This window comes from Choloepus didactylus, assembly GCF_015220235.1.
Source record: "Choloepus didactylus isolate mChoDid1 chromosome 11 unlocalized genomic scaffold, mChoDid1.pri SUPER_11_unloc2, whole genome shotgun sequence".
Lineage (NCBI taxonomy): Eukaryota > Metazoa > Chordata > Mammalia > Pilosa > Megalonychidae > Choloepus > Choloepus didactylus.
Window position 1 is genome coordinate 5,089,110 of NW_023637579.1, and position 17,378 is coordinate 5,106,487.

Below are 17,378 nucleotides of genomic sequence, written 5' to 3' on the forward strand. Positions count from 1 at the left end.
TGGAAAGTAAATTGGAGAAAGCATAGCCCTATTGTCTTCCTCCGTGGATCTTCTAGAATAATCTCAAGCCATTCTGATTTCTGACAATTTGTAAGTGACTTATTCTCTCTGGAAATCTTTAGCATCTCCTCTTTGTCCTCAGTATCCTGAGATACTGTTCTAATGTGTCTTGGATCAAGTTTCATCCATTTTTGTTCTATGCCTTTTCAATTTGGAAACTCATGCTTTTTCACCCTGGGATGTTGTTTTGGAATTGCTTCATTGATTAGTCCCTCTCTGCAGTTTTCTATGTCCTCTCCTTTGGGGATTCTTAGTTGTTGAATGTTGAACCTCATGTCCTGAGTGTTGCAAATTGTATTATTATTATTTTTTTTAGTTTCATCTCTTTGTCATTTTGATCTAGTTTCTAATAGATTTACTTAACTCTGGTTTCAGTCTCAATTTTTTTTTAATCTGCTGTATTATGTTTATAATTTCTGAGAGCTCTTTTTTGTTTTGTGAATTTTTGCTCTTTATGGTATTCTGTTTTTTTGTTTGTTTGTTTTTGTTTTTGTTTTTGATCTGACAGCTTCTCTTTTCTCTAGGAGGATATTAAGGATTTTCAAAAAGTTTTCTGCGGTCGCAATTGACTCGTCTGGGGGAGGGTGGTGGCCGGTTGCTAAATCCTAGGCTCCCAGGATTGCTCCGAGGGTACCGGCGGCGGGGGCTCTTTCCTGGAGGCGAGGGCGAGGCGGGGGACTTGGCCAGGTCCCCGGCGGGAGGCGTGCAAAGTATGGAGGGCGGCGAGAAAGGAACAGGCGGGACACGTTTCTTTTAGGATGAAGAAAACCAAGAGAGAGAGAGTTTATTAGGGGAGAGTACAAGCTTATATCGGGCGGTTTAGAGGGCGGGGTAGCTGTAGGGGTTAAAGGCTTGGATTGGTTCTGAGAGAGCGCGGAGGTTGATTGAAAAGGGGCGAGAGTTGCTCCGGTAACGGTGTCTGGCAACAATGTATGCGCACTGGTGGTAATGGGAGTTGCACCGGCAACGGGGAGTGTCTGGGCAAGATAAGGGGGTGGGGAAAAGGCGGTTCCCTCCGGCAAGCCTCCCCTAACAGTGGTGTATTTTGGGTGAGGAAATGGGGCCTGCCTCCGGCCTCACTTTCCCAGGCCCGGGGGGCTGTGGAGGGCGCTGTCACCTGTACCCACTACCCTCCCCAGGGGTGGATCCGGTCCCCCAGCCCAGGCCCGCCAAGTTGAAGCACGTAATCAGTGTCCCGCAGTTTTCCTCTCCCAGTGGAATCAGTTTACTCCAGGTTGCTCTTTTCTATTTGTTTTAATCTTTATTTTCCATGTTGGAGTCTTCCATGTCTGGTAACCCTTGGTGATTAAGACTCTTGCAATAAAAGGCTGATTGGAAACCATGGCATGATGATGGCCTGTTGACTTTAGCGGCACTGTAGGGGATATGGGTGAGCCATTTCCTGGGGGAAACCCCAATGTCAGTATCTTTAGGACTTTCCTCATGAGCTGGAAGCCTCTGTAGAAAGAGTCCTCTAAATATTTTTTTGTGGTGGTAAATCACATTGTTCCCAGCCATTCCCTCCCTCTATTTTAAGGTGATTCATACTGGCCATGAGACTTGAAGTGCCTCCTTGCAGGCTGAACATGTCTTTACTCCACTTTTGGGCTTAGGCCAATGGATTGTGATCAGAGGTGACTGTGGCCCTGTCCCTGATTTAAATGTGATGGCACCCTGTGCTTGCCTTCTGGGTTCCTTACCCTGTGATATGAAAATGCTGTATCTGAATGACACTACCCTATCACCCCAAGTCTTGGAAAGAAAGCCAGTCTGAGCAGAGCAAAGCAGAGCCACACTTGAAACCAGAACAAGAAGTAAAGATTCGACCCTGGAAGCCACTGAGATTTTTTGGTTATTTGGTATTCTGCAGCAAAACTAACCATCCCAATGGTTCTGGTAGCCTGATGCAGAAGGAGACTGGGAGTTTCAGCATCCAATATTCTGTATATGCACTGTCACTTAATCCCCAGGCTTTAGGAACCCAAGACCTGCACCGGGCCTGGCATCCCCCAATCTATATTCCCCCCATTTCACCCTCTCAAAGAACGAAACCCTGGATTTCCATTATGATAGGCACGGAGTTGGGGAAGGAATCTAGGCAACATTCCTGCATAAACAGCACTTCTTTCTTATAATCCTCTGTTCCCCTAATCGAGCTTCATGGTTTCATAAACTTCTCATCATCTCACATACTGTGTGTGTATTTTTCCCAGAGTATGAAAAGGACAGGTCTAGGTATTATGGGCCCAGAGGCTTACACAATTTCAGGGGCCTTCCGCAAGAAAAGAATTTAAAATTAAAAATTAAAACTAGGCACAAAGGTGAATATATATTTAGAGTCAGGAAAGACATCATGGCATTTTAAAATGTCAAAAACATTACAGAAAATTATTCTGGAAAAATTAGTAGTTTCATTCATTTCCTGACAACCCTTTATATGTCTTCTTTTCATACAGTGTCTAATCATACATTGACAACAACTGTTTTTTCTCTGATGTCCTTATAGCAGAAGTGGTCATTAGTTTAATGTTATATTTGTAAAGTCAGTAATTAATGGCTGATCACAAGGATATTTAAATTTTCTTCCAATGAGTTCATAAGATTCACTCCTTTTAATTATTATTAGCAAATAATCCAAGTGCCTACTCACTATTCTTATTTAAAATGTATTCTTTCCTCCTAACAATTATTACTTTTAGCATGTTCTGAATATATATATATTTTGGTTAGCACTTGCTTTTCAGTTTCAAAATAATTTTTTATTGGTTTCACTGCTCATCCTTTCTTGTTTTCATTTCATTAATATTTTTATCAAAATTCTCTCAAATTTCTTTTAATAAATAAAAGTTCAAATCACTTTAAATCAGGAATTTGTGATTTCTTGCTTGTTTCATTGGACAAACTTTATTTCAAATCGCCAGTTAAATGGCATATTCATGCTTTATCAACATTTTTAATAAATCCGGAGCATCTCATGTGTTTGGGTTTTTATTCCTCATCTTCAAAAACATATGTGTGTTCTTAATGTGTCATTGTATCCATGTTTCAGATGAATTTGTTTTACTTAGATTCTTTTAAGAAAAATATAAGATAATGGCTATAAAATGCTGCACCTACAAAACAACCCCCCAAACCAAAGCTTTGCAAATACCAAAGTCATCACGACTTAAGTCCTGTAAAGCTTGCTGTTTTTCTGATGAGAATAAATGACGGAGATGCCTGCTACAGCACATATGCCCTGTGTTTATTACTGGTTTTAGTGAGTGCTATGCCCAACTCCGGTAACAGCTGCAGTGTCACATGACTGACTGCAGGCTTCAATCCTTGGAAGTTGTTTCTCTCTTGAATAAAGTCCAGATAGATCATCAGTTGAAAAAGTTGAAAATCACCCATAGGGTTTCCATTACAATACAATAGCAGGGAGGGCATAATGCACACCAGGGTTTGCACATCTAGTATAGAATCTGCAATAATGAATGGTATTTGGCATCTGGTTTACATACTGGATTTACCACTTCATTTTGACCCCTGTACCCTTTATTTCAACTAATTTGCTATAAATGGTTTAAGATGGATTTGTTTTATACTTTTGATGTTTTCCATGTTTTCATGCAAAATAAGTGGTCAGAGTTACACAAGAGATCTATGATATATGTGACATTTCCATTATTTCATGTATACCACTTTTCATTTTGACCTCTGAAAGACAAATCTTTTAGTTAAAATTTAATTAGCACAACTATTCTTAGCGCTTCAAAATAATGTAATTATTCTTTCTTTTCAGGTCTTCAGGATATTTGTTGCTTATGTGTAACCCAAGTAAGCCCAGCTTTTTGTGAGGTGTGGGGTCTTTATGACTTTGGAATGGTCTCAATATATTCCCCCATACTGGAAAAACTGTTTGATGTAAGTCATGTCTCTCTCATTAAAAATATTTTAAGACAAAACCATATATGAAAACTTTTATCTTGGAGTAAGGTAGCCAAGACCTCATATAAGTTTGACCATTCAAAAATTTTAAAAATTCAAGATGGAGGCATCTGGTCAACCAAATGGCAGCATAAGCTGCTCCAGGGTGGTGTTCCCCTACAGGAACTTTGAACAACTAGCAAAAACTGGCAGAGCCGTTTTCCTCGAAGTTCCAGAGAACAGCTAAAGGGTTGGAGTAAGTGAACCAGTGCCATATCAAGAAAATGCAACTTTCAAAATGGTAGGAGAGAAGCTTGTGGTGCCCTCATTGACCCCTCCTTTATCTCTCCCTGACATGGTGTGGGGCAAGCCTGTGCTCCAACTGTGGGTTCCTTGCTCTACTCTGGAGGGAGAATAGTAACCCCTATTGTCCTGTAGGCAAAGGCAGCTTGCTTACACCTAAAACACTTTAAGAAACAATTAAATTGAAGAAGACTAAAGCAAAAAATCATGGGTTTTTAAGTATAGAGTACCTAGGAGCAGAGAAAAGTCTATTTCGTAGGGAGTAGAAGGGACATTTGGATTCTTATACTTGGGAGAATTCCTAAGACCATGAGCAGGCAAAAGTTCAGTACAAGACATAGTAATCAGAAAAGACAGAGAGGACCCTGCAGGCCACTTTCACCTTGGGCTGATTTTCTTGATAGGAGGACTAAAATCTGAAGGAGAACACCAGCCAACACAGGGCAAATGTCCAAAAGTTTCAACTTAATCCCCACTAGTATGTCTGTCCCACAAGATTGCATCAAAGAATATGGCTTTTTTTCTGGGGGAAGAGTGAAAGGTGTTTTTGCATTGGTTTGTTTGTTTTTGTTAGCTCCTGGCACTCAAGGAAATTTCTGTCATATTGCTAGCTGGATACAAAATTAAGGAGCACACAGCCCAGAGACATTAAAATATTAAAATGTACACTGTGCAATAAAAGATTACAAGACAAACAAATAAACAAGACATGATGTCCCATCCAAAAAAACAAGATAGAAATTTCAAAACCATCAACAAAGAAGGCCAGACTTTGGACATAATGGGAAAGACTCAGAAAAAAAATGATCTTCAACAAGCTCAAGAAGATAAAGGAAAAAATGGAGAAAGAACTAAAGGATATCAGGGAAATGATGAATGAATGATATGAGAATCTCAATAAAGAGAGAGAAATTTCAAAAAAGCAATCAAATAGAAATAGTGCAGTTTGAAGACCACAATAACAGAAATGAAAAATTCCCCAGAGGGTTTCAACAACAGACTGGAGCTGGCAGAAGAAAGAATCAGTGAACTCAATTGAAATAATCAGGCTGAATAGCAGGAAAAAAAATGAATTTTGAAAAAGCAAATACAGCCTAAGAAACCTGTGGGACACTGTCAAGTGTACCAATATATTATGGGAGTCTCAGAAGGAGAAGAAAAAGAGAAAGAGCAAAAAGAATACTTATGAGAAGTAATGACAGAAAACTTTCCAAATGTAATTACAGATACAAACATACACATTCAAGAATCACAATGAACCCCAAACAGCGTAGACTTGAAGGGAACCACACTGAGGCACATAATAGGCAAACTGTTGAATGCCAAGGACAAGGAAGGAGTTCTGAAAGCTGCAAGAGAAAAGCAGCATGTTATGTACAAGGGAGTCCCAAAAGATCAGGTTCCAATTTCTCATCAGAAACCATTTATGCAAGAAGGAAATGGGATGAAATACTTAAAGTGCTGAGAGAAAACAATTGGCAACTATGCTGGTTTGAATGTATTGTGTCCCCCAGAAAAAGCCATATTCTTTGATGCAATCTTGTGGGACTGACATACTAGTGGGGATTAAGTTGGAACTTTTGGATTAAATTGCTTGCATGGAAATGTGCCCCACCCAGCTGTGGGTGATAACTCTGATGAGATATTTCCATGGAGGTGTGGCCCCACCCATTCAGGGTGGGCCTTGATCAATGGAGCCATATAAATGGGCTGACAAACAGAAAGAACTCAGTGCAGCTGTGAGTGACATTTTGAAGAGAAGCTACAGCCAAGAGGGACACTTTGAAGAATGCACAGGAGCTGCAGATGAGAGACAGTTTGAAGACGGCCATTGAAAGCAGAGTCTTGCTCCAGAGAAGCTGAGAGAGGACAAATATCCCAAGTGCAACTAAGAGTGACATTTTTGAGGAACTGCAGCCTAGAGGAACGTCCTAGGAGAAAGCCATTTTGAAACCAGAACTTTGGAGCAGACGCCAGCCATGTGCCTTCCCAGCTAACAGAGGTTTTCCAGACACCATTGGCCATCCTCCAGTGAAGGTACCCAACTGCTGATGTGTTACCTTGGACACTTTATGGCCTTAAAGACTGTAACTGTGTGGCCAAATAAACCCCCTTTTATAAAAGCCAATCCATCTCTAGTGTTTTGCATTCTGGCAGCATTAATAAACTAGAACAGCAACCAAGAATTTTATATCCAATAATACTGCTTTTCATAAAATGAGGGAGAGATTAACACATTCTCAGATAAATAAAAACTGAGGCAGTTCACCACCTTTAGACCTGTCCTACAGGCGATGCTAAAGGGAGTCCTTTAGACTGAAAGGAAAGGACACGAGATAATGGATTGAAGCAGCACAAGGAAATAAAGGTAACCATATGGGTAATTATAAACGCCAGAACTATTGCACTGTGACTTTTTTTTTTGGTGTGTAATTTCACTTTTTTTTACTTCTACACATTCTAAAATGCAAATACATAAAAAGTACTGATAAATCTATGGTTTTGGACATATAATAATAAAGATATAATTTGTAACAAGTACAACTAAAAAGTGGGGTCAGAGGGGTATAGGAATAGTGTTTGCATATGCTATTGAAGTTGATAAATTAAAAATTATTGTTATAGATTTTGGATGTTAAAGTCTCATGGTACAACACAATGAGTGAACCCTGCGGTCGCGGTTACTGCTTCTAGGGGGAGAGGCGGCCGGTAGCTGAGCCCTCAGCTCTCGGGGCTGCTCAAGGGGTACCGGCGGCGGGGGCTCTTTCCCGGAGGCGAGGGCGAGGCGGAGGACGTGGCCGGGTCCTCGGCGAGAGGCGTGCAAGGTGTGGAGGGCGGCGATAAGGACAAGACACTCTTCATCCAGTAGGAGTATGCGCCAAAGAGATTTATTCAGGGGTGATTACAGGTTATATAGGCTGGTAAGAAGGGCAGGGCTGGAAAGGAGGTGAAGCAGCCTTAAATGGCAATACTGAAGGGATAGGGGCTAGGATTGGTTCTGAGAGTACGCCGGAGCCGTTGCAGCGGGGCGGGGGTTGTTCTGGCTATGGTGCATGCGCGCTGGCGGTGGCAGAAGTGGCCTTGGCACCAGGGAGTGAGTGGGTAAGATAAGGAAGTGGGGAAAGGGCAGTTGGGAGAAAGGCGGTTTCCTCCGGCAAGCCTCCCCTGCCAGTGACATTTTGGGTGAGGAAAAGGGAGCTGCCCTGACCTCGCTCCCCAGGCTCGGGGGGGCTGCAGAGGGCACTCACGCCCGTACCTACTACCCTCCCCAGGGGGTGATATCAGGTCCCCTGGCCCAGGCCTGGCAAGCCGAGGTACAAGCTCAGTCACCCGCAATTCCCCTTTCTTTTCTAATTAGAGGAAGAGGCTTTACCGGAGAGGCCCGCTAAGGGTGAGGGAAGGGGGAGGTTAGGGAAGGGAAAAAGGGGTTGACGGTGGCTCAGCGAGGCTGGAGCTCAGTGTTGGTGTGGTGCCTGGGCGCTTGACAATGGCTTCGCTGCAGCGGGCTGGGCGAAGGTGGGGGTTTAAAGTTCAGGGGTTTAGAGAAGCTGGAACTCGAGGTGAGAGCGATGTTCAGGTGATTGAGAAGGGCCTCGCGGTTGGCGAGTCGACCGGTGGCGTTGAGGTCGCGGAGGGTTGGCTGTCATCTTGGAGTGGGGGGCGTCAGAGGTGGCGAGTCGCTGATACTGGATTTGCACGAACGAGGAAAAAATGGCATCCGTTTGTTTTCTTACAAGCTGGACAATTTTGCGGATGAGGCAGGGTCCTAAGATGAGAGCTAGAATAATTATTAATAGGGGGCCAAGAAAAGGAAGGATGTATGGGAGAATGGGAGTGAAAAAACTGGACCAATAACTGGTGGCTTCACGATCTCTTTTACGCTTTTCCAGTCCCTCTCGGACCCTTTTCAGGCTGTCCTCGACGAGACCTGTGGAATTGGCATATACACAGCACTCTTCTCCTAGGGCGGCGCAGAGGCCTCCTTCTTTGAGGAGGAGAAGGTCAAGACCTCGGCGGTTTTGGAGCACGACCTCAGAGAGGGAATTGACAGAATTTTTAAGATGGGAAATAGCGTCTTGTAGGTGACGAATGTCCTCGTCAACAGCCGCCCTGAGGTGAGTTAGGGCGGAGTCTTGACTGGCTAGTGCAGCGATTCCGGTGCTAGTGCCGGCAAGACCTAGGAGGGAGGCAATTGTAAGGACGGTGATGGGCTCTCGCTTTTGCAGTGGGGCAGGAGCTGCAGTTTTTTCCAGACGGAGGAAGAAGTCTTCTTCGCTGTGGTATAAGACCCTAGGGATAAGGACAATTAGGAGGCAAGTTTCTTTATATTCATTGATGACATTCGTGCTGAGACAGGGGGTAAGTCCTGTAGAGGAGCAGAGCCATTGGGAGGAGTTATGAGGAATGAGAAATTTTGCCGAGCTGCTGGGAGATGAGTAGCTGGCACAGGCAGTGAGGTCGGGAGAGTTACTGGAGCGAGGGCGGACGCACTTTTCCGTATAGGAGACTGAATGAAAGGTTAGGGGGACGGCAGAGGTATTCCAAATGCATTCCAAGGGGCTGTTTTCTGTGCTTTCTGAAAAGGAGAGGTTGGAGGCAACGGGCTCGTATAGTGAGGAAGAGGTGGAGAGGCAGAGCCAGCAGGATGAGGTAAAATTGGGGTTGGAGGAGTTTACTGAGGCAAAGGCGGCTTGGATGAGGCTGAGGAGGGGAGAGGAATAACGAGAAGGGGGCAGAAAAGGTTGGGGTGGTGGGGTTGGTGATGCGTTGTTTGCAGCTGAGGTGCGGCTGGTTGGAGCTGAGGTGCGGCTGGAGAACTGTGGAAAAAGGGGGTTAATGACTTGGTTGGGACCTATGCTAGAGGGTGTTTTTAATGCAGTATTTTGGCATGGTTGGCTTACAGCCTCCTTTTTTATTAGAATAAGTGATCCTCGGTTGGTTCCTTTCTCATAGATTCTGAAGCCCCAAGTTTGACTGAGTAACCAGGAGGGATCAGTGGGGAGCTGCACTGTAAGATTAAGATGTGTGCAGGATCCCTTACTTTCTTGGCCGAGCCAGTTAACAGTAGGGAGTTTGCACCCTGTAGGGGCTCACTTTAGGGTAAGGTAATGATCAGGAACAGGAGGCTTCCAATTAGTGGCTAATGTTTCACACCCCCAGTATGCACAGTAGTACTCGTTGGGGGAATTACAGCACGATTTTCCAGGATTTGAGGATGGGCACATGTAATATTGGGCCTGGGGATCACTTACCTTTTGAGCGCAGGTTTCTTCGACTCTGGAGACAAAGGTGGTGAAAGGCTTATTCGGCTCCTGGAAGAGCTTGGTAAATTTGTTAGGTCGACAGGCAGAGCAATTGGCAAACGCGCGTAAGGCGATGCCTCTGAGGACAGTCCAGAAGGTAGCAGGGACATTAATATAAGCAGACGCATTTAGAAATGCTCCAGTGCCCAAATAGGCTTCGGGGGGATGATAGACTCCAAGGGCTGCGTCTTGCTCACTTTGCTGAGCTGCTTCTGCCTGGAAGTGAGCACGCCAGTCAACAAACTGACCGGGGTTAAGAATGGAACGGGCAAGCGAGGCCCAGTCTTGGGGGATGCAATAGTCCCTGCCGAGATCCTGCAGTATTTGGGAAGCGTATGGGCTACCTAACCCGTCCTCCCTGACGGCCCTGCGAAGCTGCTTGATAGTATCTGAGTCAATGGGATACCAGTCATATGGTTTCTGTGGGGTGGGGGCAAGGTTAAGAGGAAAGTAGCGAAAAGCACGAGAGAAAGGAGGACGCGCTTGCAGAAGGCTTGGCGCGGAAGTGGGGGTAGGGGGAGCGTTGCCCCAAGGGCTGCCTTGAGGTGTAGAAGGCAGCCAGGGGTTGTTAGTCGGTGGGGTGGAAGGAGCGGCGGCAGCTGCCGGTAGCGGCTCCGAGGGGGAGCCCGCCGAAGGGGGAGGTGGGAGTGGGAGGCCCCAAGCGTCGCAAGATGGCGGCGCGGTGGGCGTGGCTAAGACACAAGATGGTGGATCAGCCCCGCCCTGTGGAAGGGCGGGGCCCAAGGCATAAGATGGCGGACTAACTCCGCCCTGTGAAAGGGCGGGGTAAAGCGTACGCGGTTTCCGGCCCAGCTTAGGGCTGATGTCATCGCCGGAGCATTTCCTCCCCTCGATGGAAGAAGAAGGAGGAAGTTCGCCATCTTGGCGTGGCGCAGTGTTATTTTGCTTTTTGGGAGTCACCTCGAGCGCGTTGTTAATCTGCTCGACTAAGGACTCCGTGTCCGAGTCATGATTTGAATTAGTATCGCTATCTGAATCTGTTGGCTGGGTTGATAGGGCCTCCTTGGATTTAACGGGGCCTCGATCAGGGGGGAGGGAGCCTTGAAGGCAGGAGCGGATGGTTATCAAGGTGGGGAGCAAGCCGGGAGGGAAGCGCTTGCTCTCATGTTCCATGGCATTAGTGACTCGATCAATAAGACGATCATAAGTAACAGGGTTTCAAAGATGGCAAGTGGTGAGCCATGGGTTAAAGGGCAGCAGGAGGTCCCAGTACACTTGCAGCTGCCGAACAGACACTTTGTAGCGATGAGTGTCTAGGAGACCCGCCAGAGCGCGAACTTGAGGTGCCTGGCACGTAGACAGACGATTACCCATAGCTGAGGGGGGAGGAGGGGGGGTTGCTCCCGAGCCGGGCCGGCCCGGCTGGCGGGGAGGAGGAGGAGGAGTTGTTTACCGAGCAGAGAGAATGAGATAAACTGTGGCTGCAAGGCCGAAGGAGACGGCGAGAGCGGAAAGCAGTGCCCTTTGGCAACGGGAGTAGTCGGGGGGGGCGGTTGCAAAGAGGCACACGGTGCCAAATGAGGAAAGAAAGATACAAAGAACTACAGCAAAGTAATGGAGGGGAAGAGGGAGAGTGTTAGGAGGAACGGGGGTCATAGAAGTGCGCATACAAGAGGACGAAGAGAGCTCTCTTTGGCGCACACTCCCACCGGACGAAGAGAGCGTGGGGGAAGGGAGGAGCGGCTTCGGAGCAGTGAACCTCCCACGGCTCCGGAAGCGGCGAAGGAGAGGCGGCCCTTACCTTGCAGGCGAGGAAACGGGAAGCTGGAGAGGCGTCCGGGCGAGCGGGCGACCTGCCGAACTGTTGTGTGGAGACACTTCCTCACACGGGGCACCAGTTGCGGTCGCGGTTACTGCTTCTAGGGGGAGGGGCGGCCGGTAGCTGAGCCCTCAGCTCTCGGGGCTGCTCAAGGGGTACCGGCGGCGGGGGCTCTTTCCCGGAGGCGAGGGCGAGGCGGAGGACGTGGCCGGGTCCTCGGCGAGAGGCGTGCAAGGTGTGGAGGGCGGCGATAAGGACAAGACACTCTTCATCCAGTAGGAGTATGCGCCAAAGAGATTTATTCAGGGGTGATTACAGGTTATATAGGCTGGTAAGAAGGGCAGGGCTGGAAAGGAGGTGAAGCAGCCTTAAATGGCAATACTGAAGGGATAGGGGCTAGGATTGGTTCTGAGAGAACGCCGGAGCCGTTGCAGCGGGGCGGGGGTTGTTCTGGCCATGGTGCATGCGCGCTGGCGGTGGCAGAAGTGGCCTTGGCACCAGGGAGTGAGTGGGTAAGATAAGGAAGTGGGGAAAGGGCAGTTGGGAGAAAGGCGGTTTCCTCCGGCAAGCCTCCCCTGCCAGTGACATTTTGGGTGAGGAAAAGGGAGCTGCCCTGACCTCGCTCCCCAGGCTCGGGGGGGCTGCAGAGGGCACTCACGCCCGTACCTACTACCCTCCCCAGGGGGTGATATCAGGTCCCCTGGCCCAGGCCTGGCAAGCCGAGGTACAAGCTCAGTCACCCGCAGAACCCTAATTCAAACTATGGATTATAGTTAATAGTATAATTATAATAATATTGTTTCATCAGTTGTAACAAAGGGACCACTCTAATATAAGGTGTTAATATGGAAATCTACATGTGAGGTGGGGTATATGGGAGCTCTGTATTTTATGCATGATTTTTCTATAAACTTGCAACTTCTCTAATAAAAAAAAAAACAATGAAAAAACATAAAAATTAGAAAAAAATCCTTGTTGGAGAAGCTTCTCAATTTGTGTTCTGTTTGATTCTCAGTAAATATTACTGGGATCATGGCTTTGAAAAACAAAGTTTGCTTAATGAACAGTGTTGATGAAATTAATGTTCACCTTAACAAGCCACAGTGAAGCTCATGGGATTTAGCAAGGTCAACATGTCATCAAAACGAGGCTGCAGCAAATTTTCTGGCAAAGTCTTGCTGGTTGTGCAGATTGGACGTCTTGTTGCTATTACTTTCTTCTTCCTTCTGCTTCTTCATTTCCTGTTTGGAATATCCTGATTCTCATAAACTGCTTTATCTCTTCTGTTGTCATTTTCCATCTCTAAATAATTTTGGGTTTCATCACCATTATCCTTATTTTCTTCATGATTTTGGCCATCAGAGAGTTTAGTTTCTATTTTGATACAGAAAGAGAGATTTTGTCACTTGGAAGATAGTAACAGTCCTTTTTTTTTTTTTTTCCTTTCTAATTTTGGCCTTTTTTTTTTTGGTTCTGGTTTCCACTGGGTTACTCCCTACCTGCCATTATTTGAACTTTGGTTTGATCAATCATCCTGGAATAATGTACAAAATTAATCTGTAACTAAGACATCCACAAGAACAATTCAATTGCATTATGAAATTGCCACCCCAGCACTGTAATTGATGTCCACTGACTCAGTGTATGATTGGGAATCTTTTCTCTGGAATACTTACTTCTCCAGGCATTTTTGCATGCAATCAAAACAGCAGAGGTATGGCTGTATCTACTGGGACGTAGGAAGCACACAGCCTTGCATGCAGGTATTTTCACTATTTTTAGTACTTTTAGCAGTTTTCAGCCTAATCAACACGGGAACTGTGATAAATTCTGTCTCACGAGATTCCCATCAAACAGGGAAAAGCATGTGGTGTGATTACCGCTGCATATGTTATATTATCAAGTCTGTTCCTGGCAGGAGAGATCCTCTGCTTGACTGTGATTGCTAAGAACAAAGTACTGGTGGGCAGACTGGCTCCTGGCTCTGTGTTCTGCCTACCCACACAGCCCTGCCACAGCTGCACCTTACATCTGCCCTGCATGGGGTGGGGTGTTCTGGTAATACTCTCATGCAAGGACAGCTAGCCATCAGGGCTTGTCAACCATCCACGTGGATGCAGTGTGGGGACATGCCTTCCCAGACAGACCTTCCCTTACCTGGGTGTTCCGGTTTGCTAGAGCTGCCATTATGCAAAACACCAGAAATGGACTGGCTTTTATAAAGGGGATTTACTAGGTTACAAATAACCCAAGTTCTAAGGCCATAAAAGTGTCCAAACTAAGGCATCAACAAGAGTATACCTTCACTAAAGGAAGGCCAGTGGCATCTGGAACTCCTCTGTCAGCTGGGAAGGCGCATGGCTGGCGTCTGCTGGTCCTTTGTTCCTGGGTTCTGGTTGCAAATGGCTTTCTCCAAAATGTCTCTGGGCTTCTGTTTCTCTTAGCTTCTCTCTCTCAGCTCCTGTGCATCTTTGCTTCTTTCTTTCAGGACATTTCTATGTGTCTGGGAGTGCCCTCTTAGCTTCTCTGGGGCAAACGCTGGGTTTCATCTCTTGGCATAGCATCTCCAAAAGTCCTTCTGTCTGCATCTCCAACCATCTCTAAATGTCAGTGTCTGTTTCACTCTTAGCTCTCTTACATACTCTAGTGAACTAATCAAGACCCACCGTAAATGGGCGCAGTCCACCCCTCCATGGAAATAACCCAATCAAAGGTCTCACCCACAGTTGGGTGAGTCACATCTCCAGTCAAACTCAACCAAAAGGTTCCATCTTAATCAAAAGACTAGTAAGTCTACCCCTACAAAATTGCATTAAAGAACATGGCTTTTGTGGGGGACATAATAGATTCAAACCAGCAAACTGGGTCTCCAAAGTGCCATGGAAAGGATGGCTGAAGATGGACCAGGGGAAAGAACCAAATAAAATGAAGTAAGTTCATTCTAATCAACGGCTATTGGAATGCTCAAATTCTGCCCATTTACCAATCCTGAGAATGTAAACACTTGGCTCCTTTCAGCTTTGTGCAGTGGAGATGCTCATTGCTGGGTCACTCCCCTTGCCTCTCCAGGGTTCTGACTGGCTCAACACACAGCACCTCTCAACAGACTCTTTGTGATGTCACATGAGGTGCAGCTATTTATGTTTGTAACCTACTGAGAATTCTAGTGTCAAATCATTCCTAACTTCCTGGAATACACTCTCCTTGGTCAGGAAGTATAATATTTCTGGGATCAGCTCTATTTGGCCATGTTGTATCGCACTTTTGAAAACTTACACCTTCAGTGATTTAAACTGACACATTTATCATGCACCAATTTTTCATACTTGCTTAGGCCTAATTCTGAACTTTCTGTTTGTTCCACTGGTCTGTTTATTCATGCACAGACATGAATCATTGAATCTTTATGGCATGTTATAATTATGGTCTCTACAGGATAGTTTAACATCTGCTGAACTAGCTCCCATCACATCAATGGCCTTCATATTTAGGTTTTTTTTTTCCCTGGATAGTCTTGTCTGTTTATGTTTTGATACAAACTTTGAAATCAACTTATCTAGTTCCAAGGGAAAAAAACCACAACTTTTTGAGTTGTCCTATCTAAAACAGACTACTCATTCATTCAAATTTATTTTTTCTTTTGTTTTTTTTTTTTGTCTTGTTTTTATTTAAAGATTTCCTCATGTAGATTTTCGCATCACGTATCTTGTTAGGCCATTCCTAGGCAGCTTATATTTTTCATTGCTATTGTCATTGATGGATTATCATGATATATTTTCTAGCTGATGTACACACACATACATATACATACATATCGATATTTATACACATGTACAGATTTTGTGATGTTTTTTCTAGCAACTTTACTGAATTTTCTTTGTGGTAGTTCTTGGGTGTTCCAAATATGCTATAAAGTCTTTTATAAGAAGAGATGGTTTAAACTACTGTTTTTCATTTCCTTGGATAGTTTCTCTTCTATGACTGCACTGGCTAATATTTCCAATACAGTGTTACATAATAGTGGAAACAGAGGAACAACCTTTCCTTTTCCTGACCTTAGCAGAAATATATTCAGTGCTCCCTCATTAAGGACAAGGCTGGCTTTTAGACTGAGGTATCTATTTACTATTTTATACGTGTATCATCAGCCATTAATTTCAACCTTATTCTTTTAAAATTGGGAATGGGTTTTGAATGTGCCAAGTCTTTTCATTAACATTACTCCTCTTAGCAAAATAATTAATATGATGGACTTTTTCATTGGAGTTCCTAATAATTAATCATTCTTATATTACTGGAATGAATCCTACTTGGCAATGATATACTATTTTCAAAAATAATGTTGGATTCTGGGACCTAGAATAGGGAACGAGATCTTGTTATTCTGTACAGGTTAATGAAATTCCCTGATACAACCCTGAGTATTTTGGGCAGAACATAAAAGAAGTATTACAAAGTCACCTTGAGGGACTGGTGAAAAACATGGAAATATTAAACTTCTTCACCTGAGGAATTCCTGATATTTTTGCAAGCATTAGGGACTACCAGTTCAGTAGGCCAAGTCTCGATCTTGGGGCTTGCCCTTATGGTGCGTGTTACTGCAAAGGAGAGGCTGAGCCTACTTATAATGGTGCCTAAGAGTCTCCCCCAGAGAACCTCTTCTGTTGCTCAGATGTGGCCTCTGTCTCTAAGCCCACTCAGCAGATAAATTCACTGCCCTCCCCTTACATGGGACATGACTCCCAGGGGTGTAAATCTCCCTGGCAATGCAGGACATGACTACTGGGGATGAATCTGGACCCAGCATTGTGGGATTGAGAAAATCTTCCTGACCAAAACGGAGAAAAGAAATGAAACAAAATGAAGTTTAGTGGCTGAGAGATTTCAAATGGAGTTGAGAGGTCATTCTGGAGGTTATTCTTACACATTATATAGATATCCCTTTTTAGTTTCTAATGTATTAGAATAGTTAGAAGGAAATGCCTGAATCTGTTGAACTACAATCTAGTAGACTTGATTCTGGATAATTGTATAACTATATAGCTTTTATCTTGTGACCATGTGATAGTGAAAACCTTGTGACTGACACTTCCTTCAACCAGTGTATGGGCAGATGAGAAAAAATAATAATAATAAAAAATATAGATAGATAGATAATGGGGGATAAGGGGTATGGGATGTTTTGGGTGTTATTTTTCTTTTTTTTCCTTTATTTTGGAGTAATGAAAATACTCAAAAATTGTGGTGATGAATGCAGAGGTATATGACAATACTATTAGCCATTGATTGTATACTTTGGAAGGATTATATGGTATGTGAATATCTCTCAATAAAATTGCATTTAAAAATAATGTTGGATTGTTTGCTAATCTTTGGTTAGGATTTTTTAATTCATATTTATAAGTTGGATTGTTTTAATCTTCCTTTTCTGTGTAATGTTAAGTTGGATTTATGTATTTACATAAGCTTGCTTCTTAGGGAAAATTTAAAAGTTTTCCTCCTTTTTCTATGTTTTGGAACAGTTTGGGTAGCACTGGGATTGTCTTGGATTTAAAGGTTTGGTGTAAATCCCAAGGAAACTATTTCAGCCAACAGTTTCTACTGGGAAGAGGAAGCTCTTTCTTAAACTTCTCTATTTCTTCTGTGGAATTTGGCCTACTTAAACCATCTATCCCTGCCAGGGATAGTTTTAGTCAGTCACTTTTTTCCCTTCATTTTATTTGTATAGAGCTGTACAATATCTCTTACGATTTCTTAAATGTTCTCTCTTTCAATAGATACTTCCCCCTTGTCAATTCTTGTATTTTGTTTTCTTGTTCTCGTTTTACATCTTGATTAGGTTAGATGGTGATTTTTTTTTCCCTGCTTGTAAAGTTTTTTTTTAAAAAAAACAGATTTTTGAACTAAGTTTTAGTGTTTTTCTGATTCTGGGCTCCTTAATTTCTGCTTTTATCTTTTTTATTTTACTCCTTTGTGCCTGCTTTCAGTTCAAGTTCTCCCTTTCTCAAGTGGGATGTTTAACT